Source organism: Gossypium arboreum, chromosome 13 (assembly GCF_025698485.1).
Source record: "Gossypium arboreum isolate Shixiya-1 chromosome 13, ASM2569848v2, whole genome shotgun sequence".
NCBI lineage: Eukaryota > Viridiplantae > Streptophyta > Magnoliopsida > Malvales > Malvaceae > Gossypium > Gossypium arboreum.
In genome coordinates this window covers 48,207,504-48,223,629 of record NC_069082.1, presented here as the reverse complement: position 1 = coordinate 48,223,629, position 16,126 = coordinate 48,207,504, and the positions used below count along the sequence as shown (strand labels likewise).

At 38.5% G+C, this 16,126-nt stretch overlaps 1 non-coding gene across 1 annotated transcript; it reads right to left on the bottom strand.

Annotated features, from left to right (window-relative positions):
- Positions 1-15,129: 15,129 nt before the first annotated feature.
- LOC128287044 (small nucleolar RNA R71) lies at positions 15,130-15,236 on the bottom strand. Its single transcript, XR_008277744.1, has one exon. It is a non-coding gene; the product is annotated as a small nucleolar RNA R71 (small nucleolar RNA).
- Positions 15,237-16,126: the final 890 nt, after the last annotated feature.

The window sequence follows — 16,126 nt, the reverse complement described above, 5'->3', positions numbered from 1 at the left end:
ATCACTAAAAATATCAGGAATGAAATTAAATAGTGAATAAATTATGTAAATGAACCTTGATGAATCTACTTTCATATGGAAGAAACGAAACAGTCATATGAGTTGTATGTTAAGAGATATTTAGGTTTTCGTGAAACAGGGCCAGAACAGTTTCTGGATTCCATGTTCTGACTTTGGAAATTCATTGTAAATTAACCAGAGATAATTAGGAGTCATTCCATATATGTATAGATTCCTCCTTGAGTCTAGTTTCTATAGAAACAAACGGAATCAGTATTGAAGCCCTGTACAGGGAGATATCCAATTCGTAATGTGTGAAGGTCAGTGTAGTCGAACCCTGGATTAGGGGAAACTTTAACTAATAAACTGTACTAATTGGCTTGACCAAAAATTCTAGAAAAATATCTGTAGATGGACATATGAGTCTAGTTTCAGGGAAAAATTACGAAACTTATTTTCGAGTTTTGAAACTCAAGATATGATTTTTAAGGCGACAGTGATGCAGTAACCAGCTTGTCTGGAAATTTTTAAATGGACTGTGAAAATAATTAAGTCTGTGTGCACCTTGTGTTCGACTCCGGTAACGGACTCGGGTACGGGGTGTTACAATTTTATTGGTATTAGAGCTATGGTTTAGTCGATTCTAGGACTACCGTAATGCGTTTGGGTCTAGCTATACATGCCATTTTATGTGATTATTTGATAGTGTGGTGATTTCTGACAATTGCAAATGTGTTTATTTATAGTAATGGATCCCGATCTGACCGAAGCGGTAGTGATGATCTTGAGAGTGTAGCGCTGCTCCCTTTACAAGGGACAGCGCTGGCGGACTCTCAACCTAATGCTAGTAATCCAAATGATGAAGCTAGACAAGCTTTCTATAGCGTGATGAATGATTGGTTCAACCAATACATTCGAACTAATCTACTGTTCCACAACCTCCATTCCCAACAAACACAACCCCGCACCTACCATGCCTCCGTAGCCCGACCAAATAAGGTCAAATAAGCCCCAGTTGATGAATCCGAAAACATGGGGCTACTGAATTTAAAGCTACGGATAGCGGCGATGCCGAGCAAGCTGAATTTTGGTTGGACAACACTATCCGGCACTCGATGAGCTATCTTGTACACCGATGAATGCCAAAGTGTACTATCTCCTTGCTACGCGATTCTTCCTACTATTGGTGGAGTACTCGACTTTTTGTGCCCGAGAGCAAGTAACTTGGGAGTTTTTCAAAGCGAGTTTGAAAAAAGTATATCGATCGAGATTTGTTGATTAAAAGCGGAAGGAATTTCTTGAGCTTAAGCAAGGTTCTATGTCGATTCGATTACGGCGAAAATTTGTTAGACTTAGTAGATACGCTCGGGAATGTATTCCGTCCGAGGCTATCATGTGTAAATGCTTCGAGGATGGGCTGAATGAAGATATAAAAATGTTCGTTGGCATTCTTGAAATACGAGAGTTCGTAGTACTTGTCGAGCGAGCTTGTAAAGCCGAAGAGCTTAGAAAAGAAAAACAAAAAGTTGATGTGGGGCGGAGAGTTTAGTAAAAGATCCTCGGAAAGTCTCTTCAACAGCATCGAAGAAATTTCGTGATGATGTGGGCGGTCTAGAGGCACCGGGCCTTTTAGGCGAGATGGTGATCGACCCCTGTGGGTACACGAGGCACTTCGGTCGCCAGTGTTGGGAATGAACGTCGAGACGAGCGGAGTGCCGATGTTGTGGCAAATGGCATTCTGGAAGTTGTAGATTCCATGACCGCTCCTGTTACAAGTGCGGATCAGTTGACCACTTCATTAAAGATTGCCCGAGGTTGCCTGAACAGAATGTAAATTAGAGTGGGAAATCGGGTGCTACCACTGCTCGAGGTAGACCATCTAGAAATACGGGCAATGCTAGTGGTGGTCAGAGAGGATCTAGAGATGCTACGACCAGATCCGAGGCTCGCGCTCCTGCTAGGGCTTATGCAATAGGCGCATGCGAGGATGCTTCCTCGCCAGATGTTATTACCGGTACTTTCACTCTCTTTGATACTAATGTGATTGCTTTGATTGACCCTGGTTCTACTCGTTCTTATATATGCGAAACCTTAGCATCCAGTAAGACTTTACCTATTGAGTCTACTGAGTTCGTAATTCGGGTGTCAAATCCCTTGGGTCGTTCGTGCTTGTTGACAAAGTGTGTAAGAAATGCCCCTAGAAATTCGAGGTTCTGTTTTCCGTGGACTTGATGCTTTTGCCTTCGATGAATTTGATGTTATTCTTGGTTTGGATTGGTTGACCGTGCATGATGCGGTTGTGAATTGCAAAATCAAGACTATGGATTTGAGGTGCTTAAATAACGAGATGATCCGAGTTGAGTCTACGGACTTAAAGGGTTGCCGTTGTAATATCATCAATGTTGGCCCGAAATATGTAAGAAAGGGTGCGAAGCATACCTTGCGTATGTACTTGATGATAAGGAGTTAGAAATAAAACCGAATCTGTGCCAATGGTTTGTGAATACCGGATGTTTTTCAGAAGAATTCTGGGTTTGCCACTGTTCGGAGATAGAGTTTGGTATTGAGCTTGTACAGGACTACGCTGATTTCGATAGCTCGTATCGTATGGCACCAACCGAGTTAAAAGAGTTGAAAGCTCGGTTGCAAGAATTGATGAGACAAAGGTTTCGCTCGACCAAGTTTCTCACCTTGGGGTGCACCAGTATTGTTTGTGAAAAGAAGGACGAACCATGAGGTTGTGCATTGACTATCGTCGGTGAATAAAGTGACGATAAAGAATAAATATCCGTTCAGCGTATTGATGATTTGTTTGATCAACTAAAGGGAGCCTCGGTGTTTTCAAAGATAGATTTGAGATCGGGTTATTATCGATTCGGATTCGAGATTGGATGTACCCAAAGCGCTTTTAGAGCGAGGTACGGTCACTCGAGTTCTTAGTGATGCCGTTCGGGCTCACTAATGCCCTACGGTATTTATGGATTTGATGAATCAGATCTTCAGATAGTATTTGGACCGGTTCGTAGTTGTGTTCATTGATGACATCTTGGTCTATTCAAGATATGAGACCGAACATGCTGAACACCTGAGATTAGTGTTGCAAATTTTACAGGATAATCAGTTATATGCTAAGTTCAGCAAGTGTGAGTTACGGTTAGAGAGGTTAGCTTCTTGGGTCACGTGGTATCCGCGATCGGGTATTCGAGTCGACCGAGCAAAATTTCAGCCATACTTAGCTGGAAGCCTCAGAAATATTCTTGAGGTTCGAGCTTTTTGGGACTTGCGGTTACTACCGACGGTTTGTAAAGGTTTCTCGATGATAGCCACACCTATGACGAAGCTACTTCAAAAGATGTTAAGTTGAATGGACGGAAAAATGTCGAAAAGTTTTGATCAATGAAAACTTATTTGTGGAAGCTCAATTTTAGTGCGGCCGAATCGGTCAAAGAGTTTGTCATCTATAGTGACTTCTCCCTACTTGGGTTAGGTTGCGTATTGATGCAAGAAGGTCGAGTTGTGGCCTATCGTCGAGACAATTAAAGCCACATGAGAAAAATTATCCGACCCATGATCTTGAATTAGCTGCCATCGTATTCGCCTTGAAAATATGGCGACATTACTTATTTGGTGAGAAGTGCCATGTATTTTCGGATCACAAAAGTCTCAAATATTTGATGACTCAAAGAGACTTGAATCTGCGACAAAGACGTTGGCTCGAGTTGTTAAAAGATTATGAGCTTGTCATCGATTATCACCGGGAAAGGCTAATGTGGTTGTGGATGCCTTAAGCGGAAATCCTTTGTTTGCTTCTGACGATGAATGTACACTTGTGCATTCTACCCGACAATGTGTTAGTAGCCGAATTAAAGGCCAAACCATTATTGATTCATCAAATTCGTGAAGCCCAGAAAGTCGACGATGAGTTGGTTGCAAGACGGGATGAATGTGTTCCGAATGTGGAATCAGAGTTTCAAATTGATGATGACGATTGTTTGAAGTACAGAAATCGGTTCTGTGTTCCAAGAAATTCAGAACTCATTTCGATGATTCTGAACGAAGCTCATTGTAGCCGAATGACAATTCACCCGGGGAGTACGAAAATGTACAACGATCTGAGACGCCAGTTTTGGTGGCATGGTATGAAACGAGACATTTCCGATTATGTTTCGAAGTGTTTAATATGTCAGCAAGTGAAGGCGGAACATCAAGTGCCTACGGGTTTACTTCAGCCGACATGATACCTGAATGGAAATGGGAACGAGTCACGATGGACTTTGTATCTGGGTTGCCAGTGTCGGCAAGTAAGAAAGATGCGATTTGGGTCGTTGTTGATAGATTGACTAAGTCAGCTCACTTTATCCCCGTACGCGCGGATTTTTCAATGGATAAACTAGCTGAATTGTATGTTTCTCAGATTGTGAGATTACACGGGGTACCTATTTCTATCGTGTCGGATAGAGATCCGAGATTCACCTCACGATTTTGGAAGAAATTGCTAGAAGCTTTGGGTACCAAGTTGCATTTCAAGACCGCCTTTCACCCCAAACCGATGGTCAATCCGGCGGATAATTCAAATACTTGAGGATATGTTGAGATGTTGCATCCTCGAGTTCAGTGGTTCATGGAACTGTAACACCCGAACCCGAGACCATCGCCGTGTCGGACACGAGGGTTAACAAGCCAAGTTCACTTGTTTTGCCCATCCATTTGACATTTCCAGTCAGGCTGGAAAACTGCGTCACTGTCGCCTTAAAAATCATATCTCGAGTTTCAAAACTCGGAAACTGGTTTCGTAAATTTTCCCTGAATTTAGACTCATATATCCATCCATGGATTTATTTCTAGAATTTTTGGTCGGGCCAATTGGTACATTTTATTAGTTAAAGTCACCCATGTTACAGGGATCGACTGCTCTGACCTTCGCGTGTTATAACTTGAATATCTCTCTGTACAGGGCTTTAATGCTGGTTCCATTTGTTTCTAATGAAACTAGACTCAAAATGGAATCTATACATATAAGGTATGTCTCCTAATTATTTTTGGATAATTTATAGTAAATTTTTAAATTTGCGACAGGGAACCCAGAAACCATTCTGGCCCTGTCTCACAATAGCTTTAATATCTCTTAACATGTAACTCCTATGACCATTTCGTTTCTTCCATATGAAAATAGACTCATCAAGGTTCATTTACATAGCTTATTCACTATTTAATTCCATTCCTACGAATTTTGGTGATTTTTCACATTCACGTCACTGCAGCTGGCAGCATCTGTTTTTAAGGTAGGTCTTACCTATTTGGTAGTCTCCATGAACCAACTAGTCTTGCCATACCTAGCTTCATATATGATCATTTTAACCATGCCAATGGCTGATCATATGACCAACATTCCCATTTCCAAGCCATAGCCACATCATGACACCAAATATATACATACAAACCACAATTAGTCTAAGTTCATGCTTCCTTTTTGAGCCATTTTCGCATGGCCGTACATATATACATCACAACATATTTAACCAACATGGGGTAGTCCTATACATGCCATTTCAAGTTCAACCAAAATTTATACCAAAATGGAGGCTTGATAGTGTGGATGACTTCGACTTCAACGATCCCAAATCCGATTGCTTGACGAAATCTAGAAAAGCGAGAGCCAAAGCAGCGGGGTAAGCATTTTTTTATGCTTAGTAAGTCTCAAGGAATATAATCAACTCTAATTACAGCAATACATTCACATAGCCAAATGCATCATTTCATTAATACACATTCTTACTTCACACTTCATCATTATATAATTTCACAAAATATCAATCAATTCAATAACTGAAATTCATTAGTCGATTGAGCGAATGTTGCTCAAACATGTCGACTTTCAATGCACATATAACGTACCTTATCCTTTGGGCTTTTCGAGTGTACTAATTGAATTCATTACAGCAACCAACACTCACCTCCAGCCCAAGATTCTTGAATATAACCGGATATAATCACGTACACAAATGCCTTGGTCTTAGCCGGATAGAATAACTCATACGAATGCCTTGGTCTTAGCCGGATATAGCCACTAGCACAATTGCCTTGGTCTTAACCGGATATAATTTCCAGCATAATTGTCTTGGGGCTTAGCCGGATATCATTCAATTTCTCATGTACACATACATCAATAATCATTGGACATACATATTTCATTTTAGTTACTAAGGCTCAAACGCAAATATAATCACAAGCATATTCGCCGGGACTTAGCGGGTAGAATTCAAATGCTCATACATACATAATCAATAATCAATACACATCCATACTTTATTTCACATAATTCAAGTAGGGTCACTTCTTGAGGACTTACCTCGGATGTTGTCGAACGGCTTTTTGGCTATTCGATCACCTTTTCCTTCCCTTGTCCAATTGTGGCCCTCTTAGCTCTTGAGCTAATTCAAACAAATTCAATTTATTAAAACCTCATTGTGCTTGCTTATGGCGAATATGACAAGGAGTTTAAATGGTCATATGGCCACTCTTTAGCTTGAATACACAATGGTCATGCACACTTTATACTACATCAAGCAATTCAATACAATTTATTTGAGCATCAAGGAAAGGCTAAGGCCTTCAATAGGCTACCAAGGCCGAATATTCATGTACATGTTGAGGCCAATTTTGCATAATACCTCACAAAAACAGCATGCATTTTACTAGTTAATGCTTTGCACATTGTGGCCCAAAACTTATAATATAGCATCAAGCACTTATATGTGTGCTAGGTAGAATTGTGCTTGCAATTTCACAAGCATTCTTCCACATCTTCTTCTTTAAACCAATATATTCATCACTTACTTCATAGCCAAAACATCATGTGTAAACATATATATACAATATGAGCATGGCGAATTTCAAGATGTCCATAGCCATCCAAAAATACAAATTTTAACTAACATGCAAGAGGCATGAACCATGTTCAAGGATGCATCATGGCGAATATGAAAATCATGCTCCATTCAACTTCAATCATGGTTAAACACAAAAGAAAACTCAAAATCTTACTCAAGAGCGGACAATCCATCATTGCATGCATCATCATCAAGCTTCACACTTAGCATGCAATGGCTTTATCACCATAACAACTTTGGCCAAATACCATTTCCATGGCATAACAAAGATTTGAGCCATGGCTAACATGCACATCAAGTTAGCAACCAAAACATGCATGAAACTCCTAACACAACCTCATACATACCTTAATCTTGATGCCAATTTAGCCAAATCACCTTCTAGATCTCTTCTAAACCAAGCATGAAGCAAAATCCTCTTTCTTCCCTTATGATTTTCGGCCAAAAGGATGAGAAAGGATGAACACAACAAAATTTTTCTTCCCTCTTTCTCAACTCACGGCAAGGGGGATTACCACACTCACACACATTTTTTTTTTCATTTTTTATCACCCATACACCTTTGTTTATTATTTCACCCTAATGCACCAACAAAACATGTTTCATGACATGTTTAGCCCATCCTCCTTGTCATGGCCGGCCACCACCTATAAAAGGGGAATTTGACATGCAAGTCCTTTATTTTGCATGCATGCTTTAATTAGTCATCACACATTTCCCCATCATACTTTCAAAGTTCACTACTAGGTCCTTTCTAGTGAAATTCACCTTTATAACACTAAACCAATCATCAAAAATGTCATACATGAATACACACATATTATAGGCATCGAAATAAATTTTAAATTATTTTTGCCTCGGTTTTGTGGTCCCGAGACCACCTTCCGACTAGGGTCAATTTTGGGTACATCACGAGGCGGTATTTACCTTTGATTGAATTCGCTTACAACAATAGTTTTCAATCAAGTATTAAGATGGCACCTTACGAGGCTTTGTATGGTCGTAAATGCCGTACACCATTGTTTTGGACCGAACTCGGTGAAAGTAAAATTTTCGGAGTTGATTTGATTAAAGATCTTTGAGCAGAAAGTAAAAGTAATCCGTGAATGTGCGAAGGCGACCACAGATCGCTGTAAGTCGTCGCGGATCTGAAACGAAAAGATATTGAGTATCAGGTGGGAGACAAAGTGTTTCTTAAAGTTTCACCTTGGAAAAAGATACTCAAATTTGGGCGTAAGGGCAAATTGAGTCCGAGGTTCATCGGGCCATATGAAATATCCGAACGAGTCGGTCCGATTCGCGTGTCGATTGATTTTGCCCCGAACTTGAAAAGATTCACGACGTCTTTCATGTTTCGATGCTTGACGCTATAGATCTGATCCATCGCACATAATTAGTCCATCGAGGTCAAAATTCAAGCCGATATGAGTTATGAAGAAGAACCGATTCGTATCCTAGCTCGTGAAGTGAAGGAGTTTGAAACAAGCGGGTTCCGTTAGTAAAAGTGTTATGGCTCAAACACGGGATGGAAGAAGCTACTTGGGAACCCAAGAACTATATAAAAGCGATACCCAAACCTATTTACGGTAAGATTTTCGGGACGAAAATTTCTTAAGTGGGGAGAGTTGTGACACCAAAATTGACCCTAGTCGGAAGTGGCCGGGACCGCTAAACCGAGTCACCGAAATGTTTGAGCGTAATATTTATTGTCTATAATATGTATTTATGAATGTGTGAAAATTTCAAGCTTGATTTAGTCGATTGCATGTGAATTCAGATTATTAGGACTTGTGTGACACTTTTGAAATGTGATAGGCTAATCTATAAGGACCTAATAGTGCATGTAATCAAAAGGAGGACTTGCATGTCAAATTTCCCCCTAATAGCTAGTGGCCGGCCATGACAAAGGATTATGGGCAAAACATGTCATAGACATGTTATGTTGGTGCATCATGGGAGGAAAAAATAAATTAATGGTTATGGGTAATAAAGAAATGGAAAAAAAAGAAAGAATGTGTGAGTGTTACCCCCATTGCCGTGAGTTGAAGAGAAAGAAAAAAAAATTGTTCATCCTTTTTCATTTCTTTGAGTCGAAAATCCTAAGGAAGAAGGAATGAGTTTTTGCTTCATGCTTGGTTTGGAAGAGGATTAGGAGGAGGTTTGGCCATACTTGTATCTAGATTAAGGTATGTTGAGGTTGTGCCATGAGATTCATGCATGTTTTTAGTTGCTAGCTTGAGTTCTAATTAGCCCATGGTTCAAATCTTTGCTATGTCATGGGAATGATGTTGACCAAGGTGGATTTTGTGTTAATGCCATTGCATGCTAAATATGAAGCTTGTTGATGATGTATGTGATGGTGGGTTGATGACTCTTGGATTTTCTTTTTAGCATTTTGAGTGAGACATTAAGTTCTTTGTTTAACCATGACCAAAATTGAAATGGTATGGTGTTGTGAAGTATTCGGCCATGGTATATCCATAAGAATGCTTTATGCTTATTGCATGGTAGGTAAGATTTGTGTTTTGGATATATGTTTATATTTGGTTATAATCAACTTGAGATTCGCCCTTGCACCTATATGTATATATGTTTGCACATGATGTATTGGTATGACATATATACTATCTCAAGGTATATATTTACTTATGATGATGTTTGGTTATGAAGTAAATGATAGATGTGTATTGAGCTACAATATGTAATGCATTAGTTAGTAAAATGTATGCCATTCATGTGTGGTATTAAACATGTAATTGGCCTCAACATCAACATGCATATTCGTCCACATGAATGAGTACATAGGTTGATGTGTTGTTCGGCCATAAGTAAGCATGTTGAAGGCTTTATCTTGACTTAGAAAATTCGGCTAAGGAGAGTACTAACTAATATGTTGAGTTTGATTCATGATATCCGTACATATGTGACTTTAATGTCTAATGAATATATGTGGGCTAAGTACCTTGAAGTCCTCTTTTCGATGCTCAAATGATTAAATCAATTTATTTGTTAAATTAAGCTCAAGAGCAAAGGGGAACTAAATCCGATAAAGGGAAGGAAAAAGTGGTCGAATAGCCATCAGAATCGTTCGACAACATCCGAGGTAAGTTCTTGAGTAATAGAGCTTAAATTATGATTTGATTAGATCATGTTTTAAGCAAATCGAAATCATGCTCCTTGTGTGTGGATATTGAGCCGAAATTGCAAGAGTGATAAGTGTCTTGTGTTTGAGTTTTGCTAATGAAAATGAAATACAAATGTGTCATGATATAGTGTTAAATGTGCATGATGATTGAATGATGTCGGGCTAAGTCCCGAAGGCTTTGTCTTTGAGTGACCATATCCGGACTAAGATCCGAAGGCATTTGTGCGAGTTCCCAAAATCCGGACTAAGATCCGAAGGCATTTGTGCGAGTTCCCAAATCCGGGTTAAGTCCCGAAGGCATTTATGCGAGCTATTATAACCGGGCTATGTCCCGAAGGCTTTTGAGCGAGTCGCTATATCTGGATAAGATCCGAAGGTACGTGATTCGGGAATGAACGATCTTGCTGTAAAAATCCCAGTTAATACGTTGAAAAAAAAATTTCCAGTAATGAGGTATGTTCGTATGTGCATTGGAATAGTTGAGTTCCTTCGAATAATATTCGCTCAGTTGAGTAATGAGCTTCCGGTATTTGGCTAAGATGATCCCTTATGTATGAACATAGGGGTTGGAATGTAAAGTAGAAATGATTTGAATATATGAATACGCGGAATTATCCGTTTAATTATGTGAATGCTATACTTCAGTTGTGTTTAAATTCTTGCTCAAAACTTACTAAGCATAAATTGCTTACTCCGTTTCTTTGTTCTCTGTTTTATAGATTTTGGCTCGTCAGCTATCGGACTCGGGATTTTGAAGTCGAAGTCGCCCACACTATCAAAGCCCCCTTTTTGGTACAATTTTGGTTGAGCTTTGAAATGGCATGTATAGGACTACCCTTTGTTGTTTTTCAAGTACTTTTTGTGATGTATGTGTGTACGGCCATGCGAAAATGGCTCGTAGAAGTGGAGTATGGCATTAGACCATTTGTGTTTATGTATGTATATATGGGTTCATGATGTGACTATGGACTGGAATGGAAGTGTTGGGAAATGATCAGCCCTTGGAATGGCTAAATATGATCATATGTGGACCTATGTATGACAAAACTCTAGTTGGTCCATGGAAACCACGAAATAGGTAAAGTTTACCTTGAAAATAGATGCTGACAGCAGCAGTGGTGTGGATGTGAAAAATCACTAAAAATATCAAGAATAGAATTAAATAGTGAATAAATTATGTAAATGAACCTTGATGAATCTACTTTCATATGGAAGAAACGAAACGGTCATATGAGTTGTATGTTAAGAGATATTTAGGTTTTCGTGAAACAGGGCCAGAATGTTTTCTGGATTCCCTATTCCGACTTTGGAAATTCATTGTAAATTAACAAGAGATAATTAGGAGTCATTCCATATATGTATAGATTCCTCCTTGAGTCTAGTTTCTATAGAAACAAACAGCATCAGTATTGAAGCCCTGTACAGGGAGATATCCAATTCGTAATGCGTGAAGGTCAGTGTAGTCGAACCCTGTATTAGGGGAGAATTTAACTAATAAACTGTACTAATTGGCTTGACCAAAAATTCTAGAAAACAATTTGTAGATGGAAATATGAGTCTAGTTTCAGGGAAAAATTACGAAACTGATTTTCAAGTTTTGAAACTCAAGATATGATTTTTAAGGCGACAGTGATGCAGTAACCAGCTTGTCTGGAAATTTTTAAATGGACTGTGAAAATAATTAAGTTAAGTCTGTGTGCACCTTGTGTTCGACTCTGGTAACGGACTCGGGTGTAGGGTGTTACATTTCTTCTCCCACCCTCAAGTCACGGCAAAGGAGGAACAAGGAGGAGACAACTTTTGTTTTTTTCCTCCCACTCACCTCATGTTCTATTATTCTTAATTCATTATTTTATTGTGTAACATAAAATTATTAGCAGAAAATAATTATAATATGCTTTAGTCCATAACATGGCCAGCCACCATCTAGAATTTGGCCAATTTGACATGCAAGTACAAGCATTTTCTATCATGCATCAATAGGCCACTTTAACATTTGCCTAGCACATTTCTAAATTTTCTCACACAAGTCCTATTTAATAAAATTCACTTACAATTAACAAAATTCAAACATGAAATTTTCACACATGCATATATACATATAATAAGCATCAAATATGTCGGTTAATTATTTTTATGACTCGGTTTTGTGGTCCCGAAACCACTTTCCGACTAGGGTCACATTAGGGCTGTCACACCCAATCAGCTTTTTTAGCTTATTAAATTACTTTCAAAATAATCCTCAAGTTTCCTTAAAATCCTACTCAAACCTTTCCACATTCTATGCCTTCGAAGATTTTCCCTAAGCTAAATTTAGCAAAGTTTGAAGCATTCAAACTTTGCTCCATGTGTGGCTGGCCAAGAGGAGTGTGTGCCTGCTAATTATTTGCTAGTTTTAGCAGCCACTCCCACCTATAAATACCTTCTTCACCTGTTCATTCAACACCCCTTCATTCCCACACATCTCTCTCTCTTTCGCTAACTTTTTCTTCTTTTTCTTTCCCTTTTTCTTGTCCATTTACCTTGTCGATTTCCCTATTGAAAAAGAGCCTTCTTCCACCTTGGAATAGCATCATTCAATTGTTCATAAATGTATCGAATCAATACAATGAGTAGAGAAGAAGAGGAGCGCACTAGTCTTGCTTTAGAGAAATCCTGGATTTGCTTTCTAGTTCCCTTCTCTTTAATTTTCTTATTTATGTTGTGATCATGAATATGAATGATTGTTTTTGTTCTTGTTCTTGTTCTAATTAAAATGGCTTAAATTAATTCGTGTTAGATTGATTGCATTTTTTGCACTTGAATTATTAAAATCATGTTTGTGTTGTTATAGGCCTTGGTAAGTAGTTCAATTAAATAAAACCATGTTTATGTTATACTTGTATTATAAAATGTAAGGTAACGAATGAATTAATTATTAAATGTGTAACACCCTAACCCGTACCCGTCGCTAGAATAGGGTTATGAAGCATTACCGAACTTAATTCACAAACGAACATACATTTCATACTATTATCAATTTCAAATACAGGTTATTTATAATCAATCACATTGTCTCTAATTGATAAACCGTAATTCATACATATTTCTATTCCATACTTAGCATATTTTATGGATGATTTTTCCTTAAAATTGGTGAATTCGATGCTCCTAATGCCTTAATTTCATGTTTTATACTTAGGTGAGCATAGGAGAGTGGAAAAAACGAGAAATAGGCCAAAAACGGAGAAAATGGGCCAACGTACGAAATCAACACGGCCTGGACCTCCTCACACGGGCAGACCACATGGCTGTGTCAATTTGGCAGAATCGAAGCACGACTCACACGGGTGGACCACACACCCATTCCAATTTAACAGGCTTGACCATAGCCTTAAGCAATTGCACACGGGTGTGTCCCTGCCAACCCAAGTTTAGTCCAATTCGGAAAAGTCCAATTTTGAGGGTTCGTAGGCATTCCAAAGCCTATAAATACACCCTAGAAGAGGAGAAAAAAACACAGAGGGGGAAGGAGGCAGGGAACTACTCAAGGAAAGCCGATTGATCCATCTCAGAAGCTGGATTCATCATCAAGACTGAAGATCTCCCCTCATTACTCTTCTGAGATGTTTACCTTTTTAGTTATGAACTAAAACCCCTAAATACCTAAGGGGAATGAAACCTAGGACAGATCTTGTTATTATTATCTGAATTGTATGATAAATATTTAACTTGTTCTTAATTATGTGTTCTTAATTCTTGTTTTGATATTCCAGGATATTGATTTGAGTTAAGCTCTTATTCAGAGGATTAATAGACCCTGTCTAAGAGTACATTTGTCATAATTAAGCGGAGTTGGTTGCGCGCCTAGAGATAAAGATTTTTCCGGATTAGGATGAAACCTAATAAGGGGATCCATAGATCGAGTTAATGCAACCCTATGGAGTTAATTAGAAAGAGATTTCAATTATTCAACCTAGGGTTAGATGTTGTTAGTCTCGAGAGAGATAATAATATAACTTAGAGATTTCTACGAATCAAGTCAAATGAATAAATCGTCCAATTCAGAGTCAAATAACAAGTGAAGTCTTGGTGGATTTTTTCCTTAGGTATTGTCTTGATTCAATCATTTTTCCATAAATTAATTCCCCAATTCTATTTTCTATGATTTCTTAGTTTAGTTAATTAGTTAGTTAAAACAAACCCCATTATTCTTAGGCTAGATAATAAAAGGGCAGTCATTACTAGTACCTTTAGTTCCTTTGGGTTCGAGAATCCAGTCTTGCTAAAACTATACTACTGTTCGATAGGTACACTTGCCTTCATCGTGATAATAGTTAGTTTCAAGAATGATTCATTATAAATATTTAAAACCTGTCACGAATATCATGCATCAAGTTTTTGGCGCCGTTGCCGGGGAACTAAGATATTAGGAACACTTGATTTTTATTACTTTAGCCATTTTACTTTTATTGCAATTTAAATTTTTATTTTCTTTTCTAATTCTTCATTTATTTTCTTCTGGCAGGTTTTTTATAGTTTATGACTAGAAGAAACCCGTCAAGACCATTACTTTTTGACAGTGAGATCGATCGCATAGTTCGTAGAAACCAAAGAGAAATAAGGCGAAGCTTAAGATACATAGAGAATGAGCAAGAGGACGATATTCAAACCCCAATTGAAGAGATGGCTAAAAACCAAGAAAATCCGCTACCTCCTGCAATTGCTGTTAATCAAAATCCTACTCTGGGCACTATGTATGATTATGCTCAACCTAATTTAATAGGAACTGAGTCAAGTATAGTCAGAGCTGTTATTGCTGCAAATAATTTTGAACTAAAACCTAACAAAATTCAAATGATACAACAGTTTGTTCAGTATGATGGTTTGCAGGACGAGGATCCCAACGCTCACTTGGAAAATTTCCTAGAATTTTGTGATACCTTCAAAATTAATGGCGTTTCTGATAATGCCATTCACCTTCGGTTGTTTCCCTTTTCATTAAAGAATAAGGCTAAACAATGGTTAAACTCGTTACCACGAGGGTCAATCACTACTTGGGAACAAATGGCCAAAAAATTTTTATTAAAATATTTTCTACCGACTAAAATAGCCAAATTACGTAATGATATCTCTTCTTTTGTGTATATGGATTTAGAAATACTCTACGATGCATGGGAGAGATACAATGACCTTTTTAGAGGATGCCCTCACCATGGGTTACCGCTTTGGCTACAGGTTCAAACATTTCATAATGACCTAAATCCTTTGACTCGGCAGATGATTGATGCAGCTGCTGGAGGAACTATCAATAATAAAACACCTAAGGCAGCTTACAAATTTATTGAGGAGATGTCACTGAATAACTATCAGTGGCAAGTTATGAGAACAAAGTTGACGAAAGTAGCCGGTGTTTTCAACCTCGGCTTACTATACTATCTAACCAAGTAGAACTCTTAAATAATAAGATTGACGGTTTGTTTGGTTCTACTCAGGTACATCCAGTGATGAGATACTATTCAAATGGAGAAGGAGCATGCACAGAGTATCAACCCTTCAACCCTAGCACTGAGGAGGAACAAGTCCAATATATGGGTAACAATAACTCTAGATCCCAAAATAACTCATATAGTAACACTTATAATGCAGGTTGGAGAAACCATCCCAATTTCTCGTGGTGCGCTCAAGGAAATCAAAGGCCACAGCTTCCTCCGGGCTTTCAACAACCACCTTACCGGCAAGAAAAGAAGCTGAACCTTGAGGAGATGCTAACCAAATTCATCTCGGTGTCAGAAACCCGTTTTCAGAATACTGAGATAGTACTCTAAAATCAACAAGCATCGATCCAAGGGCTCAAAACTCAGATTGGGCAGCTTGCCAAATTGATTTCTAAACGACCACAAGGTAGCTTGCCAAGCAATATAAAATCTAACCCAAGGGAGCAACTCAACTCGATTACTAGTCAAGATAAGGAAGGGTTAGTCACACTTGAACCAGAACCAAGGCAAGAAACTGAGATAAGCAAAGCTAAAGGTGAGGTAGACCATAATGAAAAGAAACCAGTAAGTACAGAATACAAACCTCATGTGCCATACCCTAATGCAACAAGGAA